The sequence below is a fragment of the Rutidosis leptorrhynchoides genome, chromosome 9 (genome assembly GCF_046630445.1).
Source record: "Rutidosis leptorrhynchoides isolate AG116_Rl617_1_P2 chromosome 9, CSIRO_AGI_Rlap_v1, whole genome shotgun sequence".
Lineage (NCBI taxonomy): Eukaryota > Viridiplantae > Streptophyta > Magnoliopsida > Asterales > Asteraceae > Rutidosis > Rutidosis leptorrhynchoides.
Genome location: NC_092341.1, coordinates 106,971,177 through 106,994,178, shown reverse-complemented (window position 1 = coordinate 106,994,178; position 23,002 = coordinate 106,971,177).

Sequence of the window (23,002 nt, the reverse complement as noted above, 5' to 3'; positions counted from 1 at the left end):
ACCTCGAGGGTTCCATTCATCCGATGTCACCCATCACAACACTAAAGTGACCTTAAGTCATCCGTACCTGACGAAACTTATGTTTCATCAATTACGACACAAAAGCGACTACGCGCTACCAAAACAACACCAAAGCCCGTTCTCATGGCTTGGTAAAATCTTTCGCCCAACACTAAGGAATGCTTGGAATCACCAAGTCTTACGCCCTTAGCTCGTCAATCCGACCATCGTCATAGGGTACTTCCATAAGGAACGCTGCCCCTCATCACACTATGCACTAACACAAAATGCATTTAAACAAAGTCATAAGTACGTTTCAATAAGATAATCGAAAGGTACCTGAACATCGTCGTCAGGTTCATGCATTACCAACCAAATTCGGACACGCCGACTTTCAGTGTCCCTCCTTTCGACAATTAAAACACGTAACCTTGTTAGACTTCGCATTCGTACATTCACGCGACAAATGACCCCGTTCTCCGCAATTATAACACGTGGGTACAAAACCGCCCGTACCACTCTTCTTCACGCTTCCGCCGCCCTCGGAAGTACTCTTACTTTTCTTGTTCGAATGCATCGTAGTCTCGGACTTCCGCTTACTAACATCGGAACCACTCTTCTTTAGGACAAGCATCTCAAAACCTTTCGCCATGTCAAACAACTCGTCAAAAGTTTTCACCACGTTTACGCTAATCTTCTCTTGATAACTATCGTTCAAGATTCGATAGAAGTCTTCCTTCAACATTTTGTCATTACCGACATACTCCGGGCAAAATTGGGTCTTTGATAAGAATACGGATTTGAGAGTGTTTAAATCCATTGACCCTTGCCTCAAAGCACGCAACTCGTCTTTAAGCTTAGAAAGATCGGCCGAAGTTCGGTACTCCTTGAAAAATTCCGCTTTGAACTCGTCCCAATTGAACTCCATACATTGTTCCTCACCATAGAGTTGAATTTTCGCATCCCACCACAACTTGGCGTCACCCCTTAGCATACTACTACCATACCTCGTCTTCTTATCGAGAGGGCACTCACTAGTACGAAAGGCCCCCTCCATATCGGAGATCCATCGAGCACTCTTAAGTGGATCTCGCTCACCCTCGAAAGTGGGAGGTTGAGCATCCTTGAAGTTTTTGTAGTAGAAGTCGCGCCTTACCATATTATCTTCGTGAAGAACAATCTTAACTTATTCCTTGACTAGATTGACTACTTGCTCGTCAATCGTATCTATGAACATCTTTTTAACGTCCTCTAGAAACCCCGCTTTGTGACGTTCGAAGATGGCCTCAACCTTAGCCGTGAACTCGGAGTCCTCGCCTTGATCACCATTATCATGTCCGTTCCTCGTCTTCATTCTAAGAAATGAACTCGGTTAGGAACGCAACACGAATAAATTATATACACCGTCGCGAACACTAATCACAATCAAGTAAATACGCCACCGTTCGCACATCACATCTGGTTCAATACTTGTTGTACATCACTTACTTGACTTGGCTTGCAACCGTAATAATGGTCGTGAAGCATTATTACGCTCACACGTCATGCCGAGCTCATGAACACAACAACTATCTCGCTAGACGTTCAACACAAAACAACATGATTAGTAACAACATAATCAATACATAGTTAGTTCACCTATTCTCTAAGGCACTAACTAAAACCCGAACCAACCCGTAATCCTACAAGTCCCGCATAATAGCACACACAAAAAGTCTAAGTCTAGGCGCCTATCTCAAGTCACCTAAATCCCTTAGACCATGCTCTGACACCACTTGAAACAACCCAACCCGTATTAAAACCGGCCCATAAAAATTTTTCCTTTTAATACGCGTTAAATAATACTTTAGGTCCCAATACACAATTTCCAAAACATATTTGTTACCGAAGTAAGTTCAACGAACTTAAAACATACATTAATAATTTAAACTCCTTAATACAATAATATGTTATTTAAAACATAACCCGAGCATGGTGATTTGGGACTATGCTACCCAAATCCTAATCGAGTCCAAAAGCAAGATCTTCTAAAGCAACCTAGCCAAGATCTCTAATCCCCAAGCTTACCCGAGCCGCCAAGCATGCGAACCTATAAAAATGTAAACAACGAGAGGGTAAGCTAATGCTTAGTGAATGCAATACTTATACGCATACATACATAATCCAATTACTTGCATACACCTACACAACAACACAATATCATTAGCATACCACAATAAACGAATAAACGAATACACGAATAATCATACGTACAATGCTAGTAGAACATACACAACCCAATATACACAATGTCGACATTCGACTCGATGGTGGCCGACGAAGAGCGGTAGGTCAAATACGTTAACCACTCACCACCCATCGCAACACGTACGTGGTCGACGAAGAGCGGTAGGTCAAATACGTTAACCACTCACCACTACGCACCATGAGGCCGACGAAAAGTGCAACTGAAACGTTAACACTTACCTCAATCACAAGGATGGCCGACGAAAAGCGAAACCGCTTACCATCCCACGATAAGTGGCCAACGAAGAGCGAATCCCTAAACGGATAACACTCACCACTTACCCATACACACATGTGGCCGACGAAGAGCGATAGGTCAAACGTTAATCACTCGCCACAAAACAAAATATACACATGTGACCGACGAAGAGTGATAGGTCAAACATTAACCACTCGTCACATATCCAAACGCACACATGTAGCCGACGAAGAGTGATAGATCAAACATTAATCACTCGCTACATAACCAATACTAACATGTAACCGACGAAGAGCGATAGGTCAAACATTTATCACTCGTCACATGCCTCACCTCCATTTGTGGTCGACAAAGAGTCATTCCTTACGGAAATCACTCCCCACATTCCAAACACACACATACACACGTGGCCGACAAAGAGCGATAGGTCAAACATTTATCACTCGCCACATACACAAAAACGAATATAGCCAACGAAGAGCTATCCACACGGATATCACTCACTATATTTTCCCAACTCAAATGTGGTCCACGAAAAGTGAATCCTAACGGATGTCACTTACCATGTCGCACGCAAGCAACCAAATTATATACATAGGCGTATAAATATTCCACTCACTTCGATTACTTGAAAAGCAATCCCGCTTAAGCTCCAAATCGTCCAAATGCAAATCACCTAAGTAATTTACAAACAAATAAGCTAAACATTCTAGCTTATACCCAAAACACCAATAAGTGCAATATTAACCCATTTGCACTTACTTCCAATTTGACTAAGTCAAATCTCGCCCAAAACACCCATAATCACAATCAACTAGTGATTCTAACACCATATTTTACAAGTCTTACAAGCATAAACTTGCACACCAAACCCAAAACCCGACATTAACAACAATAAACCCGAATCTTGGTGTTAACCTTCAATTAACAACTAAATGGGTTTCACCTATGAATCATACAATCAAAAGCCCTAAACTTGAATGATGAACACAAAAATGAATTTCGGAGTTAGAGCTTACCACTAGTATCACCGTGTAGCTAAGAACGCGGAGAACACACTTGTCAACTACGCCAAAGATCAAAACCCGCTTCTTCCTTTCCAAAATCCCACTTGAAACACTTGGGGTATTTGAGTTTCTTGAGAGAAAATGAAAGAAAAGGAAAAAGAAAATAAGAAATGAAATGGGTGGACCAGATTTTAGATCCCCATCTGGCTCAATCGTGAAATGACCAATTTGCCCTTGAACTTCATTTAAATTTACAAGAATCTGGTGCCAGCTCGCACCATTTACCGCGCCGCGGCCTAATTCGTCGCGCCGCGACGATTGCCTTGAACTGGGATCACTTTTAAACGAACTTCTGGTCTGGATTTCTTCGAAACGCCGCGCCGCGGCCCTCTTTGTCGCGCCGCGACCTATAACTGGGTCTGGGATCATTCTTTGTCGTACTTCTAATCTCAACTTCAGTTCATTGCCACGTCGCGGCCTCCTTTGTCGCGCCGCGACACAAAGCTCGACCTGAGCCCTTCTCTCGCGTATAAGACTTTAACACCCGAACATGTCCCGAACCCTTCATACGCCTATCGTACATACACAATACACTTATAAATCATGTACGGGGAAAAACGGGGTGTTACAATCCATGGCCAAGTCTTATTTCCGAGGAAGGAAATATCTGTGAAAGTGAGTTATAGTCCCACTTTTAAAATCTAATATTTTTGGGATGAGAATACATGCAGGTTTTATAAATGATTTACAAAATAGACACAAGTACGTGAAACTACATTCTATGGTTGAATTATCGAAATCGAATATGCCCCTTTTTATTAAGTCTGGTAATCTAAGAATTAGGGAACAGACACCCTAATCAAAGATATTTTATTACGTGTAATATAATTACGTTAATACTACCTATCATATTATATTAAATGAACTTTATAAATTTTATTACTTAAGATATATAAAAGTATATTTTTATTATATAAATTTTAATAATAAATGAATTATATTATTTACTCTATTAAAATCTTTTAAAAATATAAAACGACGATATTCAAGTTATATGTTAATCATGTATGGATTTTGGAAATCATTTTGGGTCAAATTGACTTTTATTGATTATTGCATATTAGTCTCGAGCATTAGGATTGTGGTACACTATGACCTGACTTAAATTGTTAGACAAATTTTGACCAACATATATATATATATAAATATAATTAATTTAGGTTCGTGAATCCGAAGCCAACTTTTTGGTTGACAGTTTAAAGCATATTTATTCTCAGGTGTTAAAGAAATCTTCCGCTGTGCATTTGCTCATTTTAAAGATATTATTTGGAGTCTTTCATGGCATATATCGAAGAACGTTGCATTCGAGTCATTGAGTTCATCAAAGATTATTATTAAGTCAATTTATAGTTGGATAGTGGATATTATGAAATGGTATGCATGCCTGTCAATTTTTGATGTAAAGAAAGTTAGTCTTTTAAAAAAAACGAATGCAATGTTTGTAAAATGTATCATATAGAGGTCAAATACCTCGTGATGTAATCAACTATTGTGAATCATTTATAATGTATATGAATGGGTCCTTTCAGCGTTTTTCCACCAAAATAAAAACATTTATCACAGAGTGTCTTTTTTAAATATTCATATTTTCAACCAAACTATAATGCTCGTGAAAAAAGTTTTTTCAAAAAATGAAAAAAACAAAATTTGTTTCCCCCGGCTTTCCCCCAATTTGTTACTTCCCCATTGATCCTACCACTATATATATATATATATATATATATATATATATATATATATATATATATATATATATATATATATATATATATATATATATATATATATATATATATATATAAGGTCATAATTAAGAGGGAAGCACTTTTTTGGGGGGAAGCAAATTTTTTTCTTTTTCGTTTTTAAAAAAAACTTTGTTCACAAACATTATAGATTAGATGAAGATATGAACATTCAAAAAAGACACTTTGTGATGAATGTCATTATTTTGGCGGAAAAACGCTGGAAGAAAAAAATAAAAACATTCAATGCATTGAATATTTTGCTACTGAGTTTATTTGCATCGTTTTGTTTTCATCTTGTGTGAAGTGTTTTTTTTTTTAATTTAGCCCGATTTAGAGTTTACGGTTAAGGTTTTCGGGTTTACTCCGTAAATCCTCAACCTAAAACCCTAAACCCTAAACTCTAAACCGTTCGTAATAAAATATTCAATCTAAACCCTAATTTCTAAACCCTAAACCCTAATTTCTAAATCCAAAACCCTAATCTCTAAACCCTAATAGCTAAACCCTAATTTTTAACCCCCTAATTTCTAAATCCTAATTTCTAACCCCTTAAAAAAAACTCAGAATCAAAACATTCAATGCATTGAATGTTTTTATTTTTTTCTTCGAGCGTTTACAGCCAAAATAATAACATTCATCACAAAGTGTCTTTTTTCAATGTTCATATTTTCAAGTGATCTTGATGCCTGAAAAAAATTCAAAAAAAATTACTTCCTCCCACTTCCCCTTAAAAAAGTGCTTCCCTCTTGATTATATATATATATATATATATATATATATATATATATATATATATATATATATATATATATATATATATATATATATATATATATATATATATATACAGTATCATATAAATCTCTAAAATGATAATGTCATAAATAAAGATTATTTTAAAAAAAAAATCAAAAAGATGTCATTAAAATAATTACTTATTTTTAATAAAAGTATTAACATGTTAATTGTATAATATATAAAGCATTATGTACAACCTTATTATAAAATACCCTGATGACCATATGTATACTATTTTAAGCATTATGTACAACCTTATGGTAAAACACCCTCATGATCATATGTACAATATTTAAAACATTATGTACAACTTTATGATAACACCCCCTCCCCCCCCCCCCAACCACCACCATAGCTATATGTACAAACTTTAAAATAAATTGTACAATCTTTTACAAAACACCTCATGAACACATGTACAAATTTTGAAGCATATTGTACAACCTTCATATAATAATTTTATTTTAGTTTTTAAAAAAAAATTAAAGAGGCATTTATTATTACTAATAATAATTATTAAAAATATAAATACCCAATTTTAGAGCAAACTTTATTATTATTATATTATTATTATTCAAATATGAGTTCTATTTACGGGATTAATTACGTTACATATGTATGTGAAATACATGTCTCACTAAGGGGGTGTTTGGATTAGCATTTTGAAAATTGATTATGCATTTTAGATAATCATAATCAAATAATCAGCTATAGCTAAACGCGTTGCAGAGATAAAGTGTTTGGATTGAATTATGCTGTTTGTTAACGTAATAATTAAATAATCAGTTATTTTAGTGTTTGGTAAATTAGATTATTTGATAACTTAATATGTAAAATGTTGAGTCCCCAAAATAATTAAGGATTTAATTATGACAAAACTGTAATTTATTTGCACTAAAATGTTATGTGCAGCCAGCACAAGTTTGTTTATGTATAGACAGCAGATATTGCTGTATCGAGTGTTTAGTTTGCTGCTTAGTCTACCAGCACAAAGTAGACAGTGTTCTTCAATCAGCACAGGATGTATACTCAGCAATTCAATAATATCAAGTGACTGAGTAATGAAGAACCAGCATAGCTGGAATGCAGCTTACTACACAAGAAAGTTATGCTCCATTAACAAGCATAGTGGTTTCTTGAGTGGTCTACATCAATCTTACTATTCAACAGAAGCCAAAGACAAAGTTGAACAGAAAAGGACACGCGTCGGCGGCTGACAAGTGACCTTACAAGACCACGTGGGAATGCAGAAGTTTAACGCATGTGCAGACATGTGTTATACTTTGTCATCGCCTAGGGAACACAACATTCTATTTTTTTAAACAAATAGTGGTGCCAAACCGAATTGGAATGTTCCTACAAATAGTTATCAAAGAGGAAAGAGGAGAGCACACTCTCTGATGTAGTTTTTCCCACAAGTACAGACATCCTATGTACCAGTGGACAATGGAACAATTACACGGATAAAAGGACTACTATAAATTATTGTATCTACTATTGTAACAACTAGTGATGAGGGTTTGTTTATTTAGAGTCCAAAACGTGTAATAGCTTAGAACACACTCTGTAGCTATACTTAGGTAAATCTGTATCAACCAACTATCATTCCGCCAAGGATAGTTGTAATTCTTTGTGATCTAATCAATAAATAATAACCGTTGAAAAATTACCTTTGACTCTATTTAATTTACTTGCTTGAATACTAAATTGTGTTTAACTGTTAAGTTAATTAAAAGAATTGTATTCACCCCCCCCCCCCTTCTACAATACTCCTGTTGTTTATCAAGGGACCAATAACTGGTATCAGAGCTTCAGTATTGATAATTTAATATCTTAGATCTGAGTTCTCTCATGGCTGCATACTCAAATACAGCTTACCTTGAAAATGGCTCACCCAATAGACCACCCAAATTTGATGAAGATGAGTATGAAACTTGGAAGGCGAGGTTCATGCTTCACCTGGAGTCTATTGACCCACTCATGCTCGGTATTGCAACAGATGGTCCATTTGTCCCAACTGAGACTATTGATAGCATTCCAGCCACTGCTGACACTCCTGCCATCCCTGGCAGAGAGGTTGTTCTTACTTCAGCCAAATGGGATGCTGAGGACAAACGTCGTGTTGGACTTGACCCTAAAATCAGAACTCTGTTAGCTATAACTTTACCTAATCACCTGTTCAAACTGATTAAGGGAAAATTGAATGCTAAGCTTATGTTAGACTATCTAGATGTTACCTATGAAGGCATGGACGAGGTTAGGTAGAACAAGATTATTGCTTTGAAAAGAGAGTATGAAATGTTCTTTGCCTATAAGAATGAGACCCTTAAGCAAACCTTCATTAGGTTTAACTCTTTAGTTGCTGACCTGCTTACTTTTAAAATCACATATACTAATTTTGAACAAGTAAACAAATTCGTTGACTCATTGTCTGCTAAATGGAAATCACTGACTGACCCTCTAAGAACCACCCAGACTTTAAAGGACTTTAACATGTCTTCTCTCTATGGTACACTTTGGAACCATGAGAAGGCAGAAGCTAAACTTGAACTAAACTTGAAAGAAAACTCTAATTCTGCCCTCACCACTTCAAAATCTTCTAAAACAGATGATACTTCTCTTATTGCTGCTGCTAAAAAGAAAGCTCAAAAGGCTTTACTGGTTCAAAAGTTAACAGCAGAAGAAGAGTCAGCTGAAGATGATGTGGAGAGTGGTACTGTAGTGACCCGAACTTTTCCATGTTTATATATATATTAAATGAAATTGTTATGATTAAGTGTTTCCAACATGTTAAGCAATCAAACTTGTTAAGACTTGATTAATTGAAATAGGTTTCGTATAGACAATTGACCACCCAAGTTGACCGGTGATTCACGAACGTTAAAACTTGTAAAAACTATATGATGACATATATATGGTTATATATATAGTTAACATGATATTATGATAAGTAAACATATCATTAAGTATATTAACAATGAACTACATATGTAAAAACAAGACTACTAACTTAAGGATTTCGAAACGAGACATATATGTAACGATTATCGTTGTAACGACATTTAAATGTATATATCATATTAAGATATATTAATATATCATAATATCATGATAATATAATAATTTAAAATCTCATTTGATATTATAAACTTTGGGTTAACAACATTTAACAAGATCGTTAACCTAAAGGTCTCAAAACAACACTTACATGTAATGACTAACGATGACTTAACGACTAAGTTAAAATGTATATACATGTAGTGTTTTAATATGTATTCATATACTTTTGAAAGACTTCAAGACACTTATAAAAATACTTCTACTTAACAAAAATGCTTACAATTACATCCTCGTTCAGTTTCATCAACAATTCTACTCGTATGCACCCGTATTCGTACTCGTACAATACACAGCTTTTAGATGTATGTACTATTGGTATATACACTCCAATGATCAGCTCTTAGCAGACCATGTGAGTCACCTAACACATGTGGGAACCATCATTTGGCAACTAGCATGAAATATCTCATAAAATTACAAAAATATGAGTAATCATTCATGACTTATTTACATGAAAACAAAATTACATATCCTTTATATCTAATCCATACACCAACGACCAAAAACACCTACAAACACTTTAATTCTTCAATTTTCTTCATCTAATTGATATCTCTCAAGTTCTAACTTCAAGTTCTAAGTGTTCTTCATAAATTCTACAAGTTCTAGTTACATAAAATCAAGAATACTTTCAAGTTTGCTAGCTCACTTCCAATCTTGTAAGGTGATCATCCAACCTCAAGAAATATTTGTTTCTTACAGTAGGTTATCATTCTAATACAAGGTAATAATCATATTCAAACTTTGGTTCAATTTCTATAACTATAACAATCTTATTTCAAGTGATGATCTTACTTGAACTTGTTTTCGTGTCATGATTCTGCTTCAAGAACTTCGAGCCATCCAAGGATCCGTTGAAGCTAGATTCATTTTTCTCTTTTCCAGTAGGTTTATCCAAGGAACTTAAGGTAGTAATGATGTTCATAACATCATTCTATTCATACATAAAAAGCTATCATATTCGAAGTGGTAAACTAGTAATCACTAGAACATAGTTTAGTTAATTCTAAACTTGTTCGCAAATAAAGTTAATCCTTCTAACTACACTTTTAAAATCAACTATACACATGATCTATATCTATATGATATGTTAACTTAATGATTTAAAACCCGGAAACACGATAAACACCATAAAACCGGATTTACGCCGTCGTAGTTACAACCGGGGGCTGTTTTGGTTTGGATAATTAAAAACTATGAAAAACTTTGATTTAAAAGCTATACTTCTTGGAAAATGATTTTTCTTATGAAAATAAAACCATATCCAAAAATCATGGTTAAACTCAAAGTGAAAGTATGTTTTTCAAAACAGTCATCAAGATGTCGTTCTTTCGACGGAAATGACTACCTCTTTCAAAAACGACTTGTAACTTATATTTCCAACTATAAACCTATACCTTTTCTGTTTAGTTTTATAAATTCAAGTTCAATACGAAATTGTGGCCGCTTAAATCACTCAAAACGGATTAGAAACGAAGAAATGGCGAGCAAAACAAAATTGGTAAAAACTACTCATTTTAGCTACGTGAAAATTGGTAACAAATCTATTCCAATCATAACTTAATCAACTTGTATTGTATATTATGTAATCTTGAGATACCATAGACACGTATACAATATTTCGACCTATCATGTCGACACATCTATATATATTTCGGAATAACCATAGACACTCTATATGTGAATGTTGGAGTTAGCTATACAGGGTTGAGGTTGATTCCAAAATATATATAGTTTGAGTTGTGATCAATACTGAGATATGTATACACTGGGTCGTGGATTGATTCAAGATAATATATATCGATTTATTTCTGTACATCTAACTGTGGACAACTAGTTGTAGGTTACTAACGAGGACAGCTGATTTAATAAACTTAAAATATCAAAATGTATTAAAAGCGTAGTAAATATATTTTGAACATACTTTGATATATATGTACATATTTGTTATAGGTTCGTGAATCGACCAGTGGCCAAGTCTTACTTCCCGACGAAGTAAAAAATCTGTGAAAGTGAGTTATAGTCCCACTTTTAAAATCTAATATTTTTGGGATGAGAATACATGCAGGTTTTATAAATGATTTACAAAATAGATACAAGTACGTGAAACTACATTATATGGTTGAATTATCGAAATCGAATATGTCCCTTTTTATTAAGTCTGGTAATCTAAGAATTAGGGAACAGACACCCTAATTGACGCGAATCCTAAAGATAGATCTATCGGGCCCAACAAGCCCCATCCAAAGTACCGGATGCTTTAGTACTTTGAAATTTATATCATATCCGAAGGGTGTCCCGGAATGATGGGGATATTCTTAAATATGCATCTTGTTAATGTCGGTTACCAGGTGTTCACCATATGAATGATTTTTATCTCTATGTATGGGATGTGTATTGAAATATGAAATCTTGTGGTCTATTATTATGATTTGATAATATATAGGTTAAACCTATAACTCACCAACATTTTTGTTGACATTTTAAGCATGTTTATTCTCAGGTGATTATTAAGAGCTTCCGCTGTCGCATACTTAAATAAGGACGAGATTTGGAGTCCATGCTTGTATGATATTGTGTAAAAACTGCATTCAAGAAACTTATTTCGTTGTAACATATTTGTATTGTAAACCATTATGTAATCGTCGCGTGTAAACAGGATATTTTAGATTATCATTATTTGATAATCTACGTAAAGCTTTTTAAACCTTTATTGATGAAATAAAGGTTATGGTTTATTTTAAAATGAATGCAGTCTTTGAAAAACGTCTCATATAGAGGTCAAAACCTCGCAACGAAATCAATTAATATTTAACATTTTTAATCAATAAGAACGGGACATTTCAGTTGGTATCTGAGCGTTGGTCTTAGAGAACCAGAATTTTGCATTAGTGTGTCTTATCGAGTTTGTTAGGATTCATTAGTGAGTCTGGACTTCGATCGTGTTTACTTAAAAAAAATGATTACTTAACAAATTTTGTTGGAAACTATATATTTTTAACATGTGAATCTTATGTGATAAATTAATCTCTTAATGTGTTTGATATTATGTGATAGATGTCTACCTCTAGAACAAGTCCCATTGACTCACCTAATAATAATGAAGAGTCAAATGTAAATTGGAATGATTCGTGGACTGATTCACAAGTTCTCGAAGAGGAACTGGAAGAAGAGTCGGAACCGAAAGAAGAATCGGAACCGGAAGAAGAATCGGAACTGGAAGAAGAAATAGAACCAGTGGAGGAAATAATAAAATGGTTAAGTAGAAGAAAACCCTCAACCAACCGACCAAAGTTAATTATGGTCAATGGTGTTTCCGCCAAGGAAGCAAAGTATTGGGAGGATTACCAATTCTCTGATGAATCGGATCCCGACAAGGATTCCGATGATGTTATAGAAATTACCCCAACACAATTTAATAAGGCAAAAGAGACCAATAAGAGAAAAGGCATAAAAATAGAGAAATTTGATTCCAAACCCGATGAACTTTATATGTATCGTCAACACCCGTATTTCTTAAGTTGTGATAATAACCCGGGAACCTCTAAACCACCAGGTTTTTCTAAACCAATGTGGAAAACTACGGCTCGTATTAGGGGAACATCATATATCCCTAGAAACTTGGCAAAACGAACCAAAACCGAAGAAGAAGAAACGAGCGAGTCAGAATAAGATAGTTGTATTCGTATGGTGTAATATATGTAATATAGTGTACTTATGCTTTATGATATATGTAAAAATTGCTTGTATTAATAAGTATTTTTTTTATGAATCTAACTCTTGTCTATTTTACAGTATAAAAACACAAAATGGATAGACAACCCCATATTTTAAGAGACCTACCCGGAGACATGATTGATGAAATCTTGTCTAGAGTCGGTCAGAATTCCTCGGCACAACTATTTAAGGCGAGATCAGTTTGTAAGACATTCGAAGAACGTTCCAAGAATGCCTTGGTTTATAAAAGGCTTTCGTTCGAAAGATGGGGGATATCACATTGGGAAATCCATAAGTTACGATGTGTTTACTTTGACGCATATATTGCGGGGAACCCAAATGCTATTTTACGCAACGGGTTAAGAAATTATTTTGACTCAATATATCCGAATATAGGACTTCGTGATTTAGAAAAAGCGGCTAACATGCAACATAAAGAAGCATGTTATGCTTACGGGTTAGTAATGTTCGCTTCTCACCAAAGTGAGAACAAGAACATCGGGCTACAACTATTAAACAAAACGTTCCCACAAGTGACGGAGTCGGTAATTGGGGTAAGAAATGAGGTTTTTAGATTTTTACAGGACTGTTGGACATTACATAACCCTCGTCCCTTTGACGACGTTACAACACGCTATCTTATCAACGGCCATAATGGTTATGTTCCACAAGACCAAGGATGGGAAGTAGTCCTAGTAAAACCAGAATGCATGACTTTTTTCTGGACGTATGAATTACGTGTCTTTATTGCCTTTGCTGAACGACTTGTGTACTAGCTAGAATTATCTTCACAACCATCTTGTATCAAATTTATTGTGTGCTATATTTCATGCTATATGTTAAATAAGCGGTATTGTAAGTTTGTAAAATATTGTGTAAAAGTTTGAACGCAAAATATTATTATAATCAGTTTTTCATATAGAATTGTAGTAGTTGAATTGTATATTAGCTACTAAGTATGAACTTAACGGGTAGGTACTACCCGAATTTAAACTTATAAAACGCTAATATGAAGAAAAAGCTTTTATAAATGAGTTCATATTATGCTACGAGATACTATTGACTACTCTTAATATTCTGTATGATTAACTTGTTTCATTTGACTATTTTGAAGGAAATGGCACCAACTACTCGACACACCTTGAATATGAGCGAAGAGGAATTTCGTGCCTTTCTTGCTTCAAACATAGCCGCAGTACAGGCTGCGCTACATACCAACAATAACCTTAGATCTAGCAGTACAGGAAATCGTGTAGGATGCACCTACAAAGAATTCACTGCCTGCAAACCTTTGGAATTTGATGGAACCGAAGGACCTATCGGATTGAAACGGTGGACCGAGAAGGTCGAATCGGTGTTTGCCATAAGTAAGTGTACTGAAGAGGACAAAGTGAAGTACGCTACGCATACCTTCACAGGTACTGCGTTAACATGGTGGAATACCTATCTAGAGTAAGTAGGACAAGATGATGCTTACGCACTACCGTGGTCAGCATTCAAGCACTTGATGAACGAGAAGTACCGTCCCAGAACCGAGGTCAATAAGCTCAAGACAGAACTTAGAGGGTTATGAACCCAAGGATTTGATATTACCACGTATGAAAGACGATTCACAGAATTGTGCATATTGTGTCCGGGAGCGTTCGAAGATGAGGAAGAGAAGATCGACGCATTTGTGAAAGGATTACCGGAAAGAATCCAAGAAGATATAAGTTCACACGAGCCCGCCTCCATACAACAGGCATGTAGAATGGCTCACAAACTAGTGAACCAGATTGAGGAAAGAATTAAAGAACAGGCGGCTGAAGAGGCCAATGTGAAGCAAGTCAAAAGAAAGTGGGAGGAAAACGGTGATAAGAATCACCAATACAACAACAACAGCAATTACAACAATAATCGCAACAACTATCCCAACAATCGCAACATCAATCGCAACTACAACAAATGGCCCAACAACAACAACAACAACAACAGCAACTACAACAATCATCCCAACAACAATAACAACCGCAACAACAACAATAATCAGAAGCAGCTATGCCAAAGGTGTGAAAAGTATCACTCGGGGTTCTGCACCAAATTTTGCAACAAGTGTAAAAGAAATGGTCATAGCGCGGCGAAGTGTGAGGTCTACGGACCAGGGGTTAACAGAACGAAAGGAACAAATGGTGTCGGAATGAGTAATGGTGGAGCAAGTAGTGTCGGAGCAAGTTATGCCAATGTAGTTTGTTATAAATGTGGAAAACCGGGCCACATTATTAGAAATTGTCCGAACCAGGAGAACACGAATGGACAAGGCCGCGGAAGAGTTTTCAATATTAATGCGGCAGAGGCACAGGAAGACCCAGAGCTTGTTACGGGTACGTTTCTTATTGACAATAAATCTGCTTACGTTTTATTTGATTCGGGTGTGGATAGAAGCTATATGAGTAGAGATTTTTGTGCTAAATTAAGTTGTCCATTGACGCCATTGGATAGTATATTTTTACTCGAATTAGCAAACGGTAAATTAATTTCAGCAGATTATATATGCCGAAATCGAGAAATTAAACTGGGTAGCGAAATATTTAAGATTGATTTGACACCAGTAGAGTTAGGGAGTTTTGATGTAATAGTTGGCATGGACTGGCTGAAGAAGGTGAAAGCAGAGATCGTATATTATAAAAATGCAATTTGCATTGTACGAGAAGAAGGAGAACCCTTAATGGTGTACGGAGAAAAGGGCAACACGAAGCTACATCTTATTAGTAATTTGAAGGCACAAAAACTAATAAGAAAAGGTTGCTATGCTGTTCTAGCACATGTCGAGAAAATACAAACTGAAGAAAAGAGCATCAATGATGTTTTTGTCGCAAAAGAATTTCCCGATGTATTTCCGAAAGAATTACTGGGACTACCTCCACATCGATCTGTTGAATTTCAAATAGATCTTGTACCAGGAGCTGTACCAATAGCTCGTGCTCCTTACAGACTCGCACCCAGCGAGATGAAAGAACTGCAAAGCCAACTGCAAGAACTATTAGAACGTGGTTTCATTCGACCAAGCACATCACCATGGGGAGCTCCTGTTTAGTTTGTCAAGAAGAAAGATGGTACATTTAGGTTGTGTATTGACTAAAGAGAGTTGAACAAACTTACCATCAAAAACCGTTATCCACTACCGAGAATTGACGACTTATTTGATCAACTACAAGGCTCGTCGGTTTATTCGAAGATCGATTTACGTTCTTGATATCATCAAATGCGAGTAAAGGAGGATGATATTCCAAAAACTGCTTTTAGGACGCGTTATGGTCATTACGAGTTTATGGTTATGCCGTTTGGATTGACTAACGCACCAGCTGTGTTCATGGACCTTATGAACCGAGTGTGTGGGCCATATCTTGACAAGTTTGTCATTGTTTTCATCGATGACATACTTATTTACTCAAAGAATGATCAAGAGCACGAAGAACATTTGAGAAAAGTGCTAGAAGTATTGAGGAAAGAAAAACTGTACGCTAAGTTTTCAAAGTGTGCATTTTGGTTGGAAGAAGTTCAATTCCTCGGTCACATAGTAAACAAAGAAGGTATCCAGGTGGACCCGGCAAAGATCGAAACCGTTGAAAAGTGGGAAACCCCAAAAACTCCGAAGCATATACGTCAATTTTTAGGATTGGCTGGTTAATACAGAAGATTCATCCAAGATTTCTCCAAAATAGCAAAACCCTTGACTGCATTAACGCATAAAGGGAAGAAATTTGAATGGAAGGATGAACAAGAGAAGGCGTTTCAGTTATTGAAGAAAAAGCTAACTACGGCACCTATATTGTCATTGCCTGAAGGGAATGATAATTTTGTGATATATTGTGACGCCTCAAAGCAAGGTCTCGGTTGTGTATTAATGCAACGAACGAAGGTAATTGCTTATGCGTCTAGACAATTGAAGATTCATGAGCAAAATTATACAACGCATGATTTGGAATTAGGCGCGGTTGTTTTTGCATTAAAGACTTGGAGGCACTACTTATATGGGGTCAAAAGTATTATATGTACCGACCACAAAAGTCTTCAACACATATTTAATCAGAAACAACTGAACATGAGGCAGCGTAAGTGGATTGAATTGTTGAATGATTACGACTTTGAGATTCGTTACCGCCCGGGGAAGGCAAATGTGGTAGCCGACGCCTTGAGTAGAAAGGATAGAGAACCCATTCGAGTAAAATCTATGAATATAATGATTCACAATAACCTTACTACTCAAATAAAGGAGGCGCAACAAGGAGTTTTAAAAGAGGGAAATTTAAAGGATGAAATACCCAAAGGATCGGAGAAGCATCTTAATATTCGGGAAGACGAAACCCGGTATAGGGCTGAAAGAATTTGGGTACCAAAATTTGGAGATATGAGAGAAATGGTACTTAGAGAAGCTCATAAAACCAGATACTTAATACATCCTGGAATGGGGAAGATGTACAAGGATCTTAAGAAACATTTTTGGTGGCCAGGTATGAAAGCCGATATTGCTAAATATGTAGGAGAATGTTTGACGTGTTCTAAGGTCAAAGCTGAACATCAGAAACCATCAGGTCTACTACAACAACCTGAAATCCCGAAATGAAAATGGGAAAACATTAACATGGATTTCATTACTAAATTGCCAAGGACTGCAAGTGGTTATGATACTATTTAGGTAATAGTTGATCGTCTCACCAAGTCAGCACACTTTCTGCCAATAAGAGAAGATGACAAGATGGAGAAGTTAGCACGACTGTATTTGAAGGAAGTCGTCTCCAGACATGGAATACCAATCTCTATTATCTCTGATAGGGATGGCAGATTTATTTCAAGATTCTGGCAGATATTACAGCAAGCATTAGGAACTCGTCTAGACATGAGTACTACCTATCATCTACAAAATAATGGGCAGAGCGAAAGGACGATACAAACGCTTGAAGACATGCTACGAGCATGTGTTATTGATTTCAGAAATAGTTGGGATCGACATCTACCGTTAGCAGAATTTTCCTACAACAACAGCTATCATTCAAGCATTGAGATGGCGCTGTTTGAAGCACTTTATGGTAGAAAGTGCAGGTCTCTGATTTGTTGGAGTGAAGTGGGGGATAGACAGATTACGAGTCCGGAGATAATACAAGAAACTACCGAGAAGATCATCCAAATTCAACAACGGTTGAAAACCGCCCAAAGTCGACAAAAGAGCTACGCTGACATTAAAAGAAAAGATATAGAATTTAAAATTGGAGAGATGGTCATGCTTAAAGTTGCACCTTGGAAAGGCGTTGTTCGATTTGATAAACGAGCGAAATTAAATCCAAGGTATATTGGACCATTCAAGATTATTGATCGTGTCGGACCAGTAGCTTACCGACTTGAGTTACCTCAATAACTCGCGGCTGTACATAACACTTTCCACATCTCGAATTTGAAGAAATGTTTTGCTAAAGAAGATCTCACTATTCCGTTAGATGAAATCCAAATCAACGAAAAACTTCAATTCATCGAAGAACCCGTCGAAATAATGGATCGTGAGGTTAAAAGACTTAAGCAAAACAAGATACCAATTGTTAAGGTTCGATGGAATGCTCGTAGAGGACCCGAGTTCACCTGGGAATGAGAAGATCAGATGAAGAAGAAATACCCGCATTTATTTCCAGAACTTTTCCATGTTTATATATATATTAAATGTTTATATATATATTAAATGAAATTGTTATGATTAAGTGTTTCCTACATGTTAAGCAATCAAACTTGTTAAGACTTGATTAATTGAAATAGGTTTCATATAGACAATTGACCACCCAAGTTGACCGGTGATTCACGAACGTTAAAACTTGTAAAAACTATATGATGACATATATATGGTTATATATATAGTTAACATGATATTATGATAAGTAAACATATTATTAAGTATATTAACAATGAACTACATATGTAAAAACAAGACTACTAACTTAAGGATTTCGAAACGAGACATATATGTAACGATTATCATTGTAACGACATTTAAATGTATATATCATATTAAGATATATTAATATATCATAATATCATGATAATATAATAATTTAAAATCTCATTTGATATTATAAACTTTGGGTTAACAACATTTAACAAGATCGTTAACCTAAAGGTCTCAAAACAACACTTACATGTAACGACTAACGATGACTTAACGACTCAGTTAAAATGTATATACATGTAATGTTTTAATATGTATTCATACACTTTTGAAAGACTTCAAGACACTTATCAAAATACTTCTACTTAATAAAAATGCTTACAATTACATCCTCGTTCAGTTTCATTAACAATTCTACTCGTATGCACCCGTATTCGTACTCGTACAATACACGGATTTTAGATGTATGTACTATTGGTATATACACTCTAATGATCAGCTCTTAGCAGACCATGTGAGTCACCTAACACATGTGGGAACCATCATTTGGCAACTAGCATGAAATATCTCATAAAATTACAAAAATATGAGTAATCATTCATGACTTATTTACATGAAAACAAAATTACATATCCTTTATATCTAATCCATACACCAACGACCAAAAACACCTAAAAACACTTTCATTCTTCAATTTTCTTCATCTAATTGATCTATCTCAAGTTCAAACTTCAAGTTCTAAGTGTTCTTCATAAATTCTACAAGTTCTAGTTACATAAAATCAAGAATACTTTCAAGTTTGCTAGCTCACTTCCAATCTTGTAAGGTGATCATCCAACCTCAAGAAATCTTTTTTTCTTACAGTAGGTTATCATTCTAATACAAGGTAATAATCATATTCAAACTTTGGTTCAATTTCTATAACTATAACAATCTTATTTCAAGTGATGATCTTACTTGAACTTGTTTTCGTGTCATGATTCTGCTTCAAGAACTTCGAGCCATCCAAGGATCCGTTGAAGCTAGATCCATTTTTCTATTTTTCAGTAGTTTTATCCAAGGAACTTAAGGTAGTAATGATGTTCATAACATCATTCGATTCATACATAAAAAGCTATCATATTCGAAGTGGTAAACTAGTAATCACTAGAACATAGTTTAGTTAATTCTAAACTTGTTCGCAAATAAAGTTAATCGTTCTAACTACACTTTTAAAATCAACTATACACATGATCTATATCTATATTATATGCTAACTTAATGATTTAAAACCCGGAAACACGATAAACACCATAAAACCGGATTTACGCCGTCGTAGTTACAACCGGGGGCTGTTTTGGTTTGGATAATTAAAAACTATGAAAAACTTTGATTTAAAATCTATACTTCTGAGAAAATGATTTTTCTTATGAACATAAAACCATATCCAAAAATCATGGTTAAACTCAAAGTGAAAGTATGTTTTTCAAAACAGTCATCAAGATGTCGTTCTTTCGACGGAAATGACTACCTCTTTCAAAAACGACTTGTAACTTGCATTTCTGACTATAAACCTATACCTTTTAAGTTTAGTTTCATAAAGTCAAGTTCAATACGAAACCGTGGTCGCTTAAATCACTCAAAACAGATTAGAAACGAAGAAATGGCGAGCAAAACAAAATTGGTAAAAACTACTCATTTTAGCTACGTGAAAATTGGTAACAAATCTATTCCAACCATAACTTAATCAACTTGTATTGTATGTTATGTAATCTTGAGATACCATAGACACGTATACAATGTTTCGACCTATCATGTCGACACATCTATATATATTTCGGAACAACCATAGACACTCTATATGTGAATGTTGGAGTTAGCTATACAGGGTTGAGGTTGATTCTAAAATATATATAGTTTGAGTTGTGATCAATACTGAGATATGTATACACTGGGTCGTGGATTGATTCAAGATAATATATATCGATTTATTTATGTACATCTAACTGTGGACAACTAGTTGTAGGTTACTAACGAGGACAGCTGATTTAATAAACTTAAAATATCAAAATGTATTAAAAGCGTTGTAAATATATTTTGAACATACTTTGATATATATGTACATATTTGTTATAGGTTCGTGAATCGACCAGTGGCCAAGTCTTACTTCCCGACGAAGTAAAAAATCTGTGAAAGTGAGTTATAGTCCCACTTTTAAAATCTAATATTTTTGGGATGAGAATACATGCAGGTTTTATAAATGATTTACAAATTAGACACAAGTACGTGAAACTACATTATATGGTTGAATTATCGAAATCAAATATGCCCCTTTTTATTAAGTCTGGTAATCTAAGAATTAGGGAACAGACACCCTAATTGACGCGAATCCTAAAGATAGATCTATCGGGCCCAACAAACCCCATCCAAAGTACCGGATGCTTTAGTACTTCGAAATTTATATCATATCCGAAGGGTGTCCCGGAATGATGGGGATATTCTTAAATATGCATCTTGTTAATGTCGGTTACCAGGTGTTCACCATATGAATGATTTTTATCTCTTATGTATGGGATGTGTATTGAAATATGAAATCTTGTGGTCTATTATTATGATTTGATAATATATAGGTTAAACCTATAACTCACCAACATTTTTGTTGACGTTTTAAGCATGTTTATTCTCAGGTGATTATTAAGAGCTTCCGCTGTCGCATACTTAAATAAGGACGAGATTTGGAGTCCATGCTTGTATGATATTGTGTAAAAACTGCATTCAAGAAACTTATTTCGTTGTAACATATTTGTATTGTAAACCATTATGTAATGGTCGCGTATAAACAGGATATTTTAGATTATCATTATTTGATAATCTACGTAAAGCTTTTTAAACCTTTATTGATGAAATAAAGGTTATGGTTTGTTTTAAAATGAATGCAGTCTTTGAAAAACGTCTCATATAGAGGTCAAAACCTCGCAACGAAATCAATTAATATGGAACGTTTTTAATCAATAAGGACGGGACATTTCAGGTACTGGGTCTGAAGAGAGCAGTGATGATGAAGATGATGTAGAAGGTTTTGCTGAAGGTATGGCTTTGCTGGCTAGGCAGTTCAAAAGGTTTAATCGTAATAAAACCAGCAAGTCATACAAAGGGAGTAAGAAACCAAGTGCTAGGTATAGCAGCAAATCAGTCAAGGGACCTAAATCTGAGTGTTACAATTGTAGGAAGGTTGGACATTTTGCAGCTGAATGCATGTCCAGGAAACCTTCTGTCTCACACGCTAACTCTTTTTCAAAAACTAACAAGTACAAGAACAAGTACAAAGCTATGAAAGCTCGGATGAAGGAAAGTGCAAAGGCTGATAAGAAGGGAAAGAATCCAGAAAAGGTTCTAGTTGCTGAGCTTCATGACTGGGATGAAACCAGCTCTTTTTCATCTTCTGACAGTAATACTGATGATGATGATGATGCTGGTTATGCTTCTGGTAAAAAGCAATGTTTGATGGCTAAAGAGGTCGAGGAGTCTGATGAGGATGATAATGGTAGTACATTTGTGTCTGATATGAGGGAAGCTGACCTGAAAAAGGATTCACCTCAACGGAAAACTGAAATGTTGTATAAGGTTGATAATTTTTGAACTTATACTGATGATGAAAAAGCTGAAATGTTTGACTACCTAAGAGTTGATCTATGCAGAGGCAGTAAACTTGAAGAAGTTTTGAAAAATGATAACAAATCTTTAAATGATAAACTTAAAAGCAAAACTGATGAAATTAAGATCTTGAAGGATGAAATTTCAAAACTTGAAAAACAAAATTTTGCTTTAAAGTCTCTTGACATTGAGACAGCAGATGTTAAGAACCAGCTAAACGACCTCAAGAAGGTTGTTACTTCATGGTGTACATCTGCTCAACACACAGCTAAGTGTGTAAATGAGCAGGTGCCTGCCTAAGTTGAAGCCTTCTTTGCTGGTGACTATGATGCTGCTGCTCTTGCAGAAATTACTTACATGGACGCCATTCTCAAAACTGATCTTGAAGCTGTCTTTCCAAATACCTTTTCCAAGATAGTTAAGGGTAAAAAGGTCTTAACAAATAAGTTTGTCAAACCTACAGAGACCCCACCGCCGTCCATGAAAAAAATTTTGGAGGATGAAGTAAAAGCCAAGGAAACCAGTACTT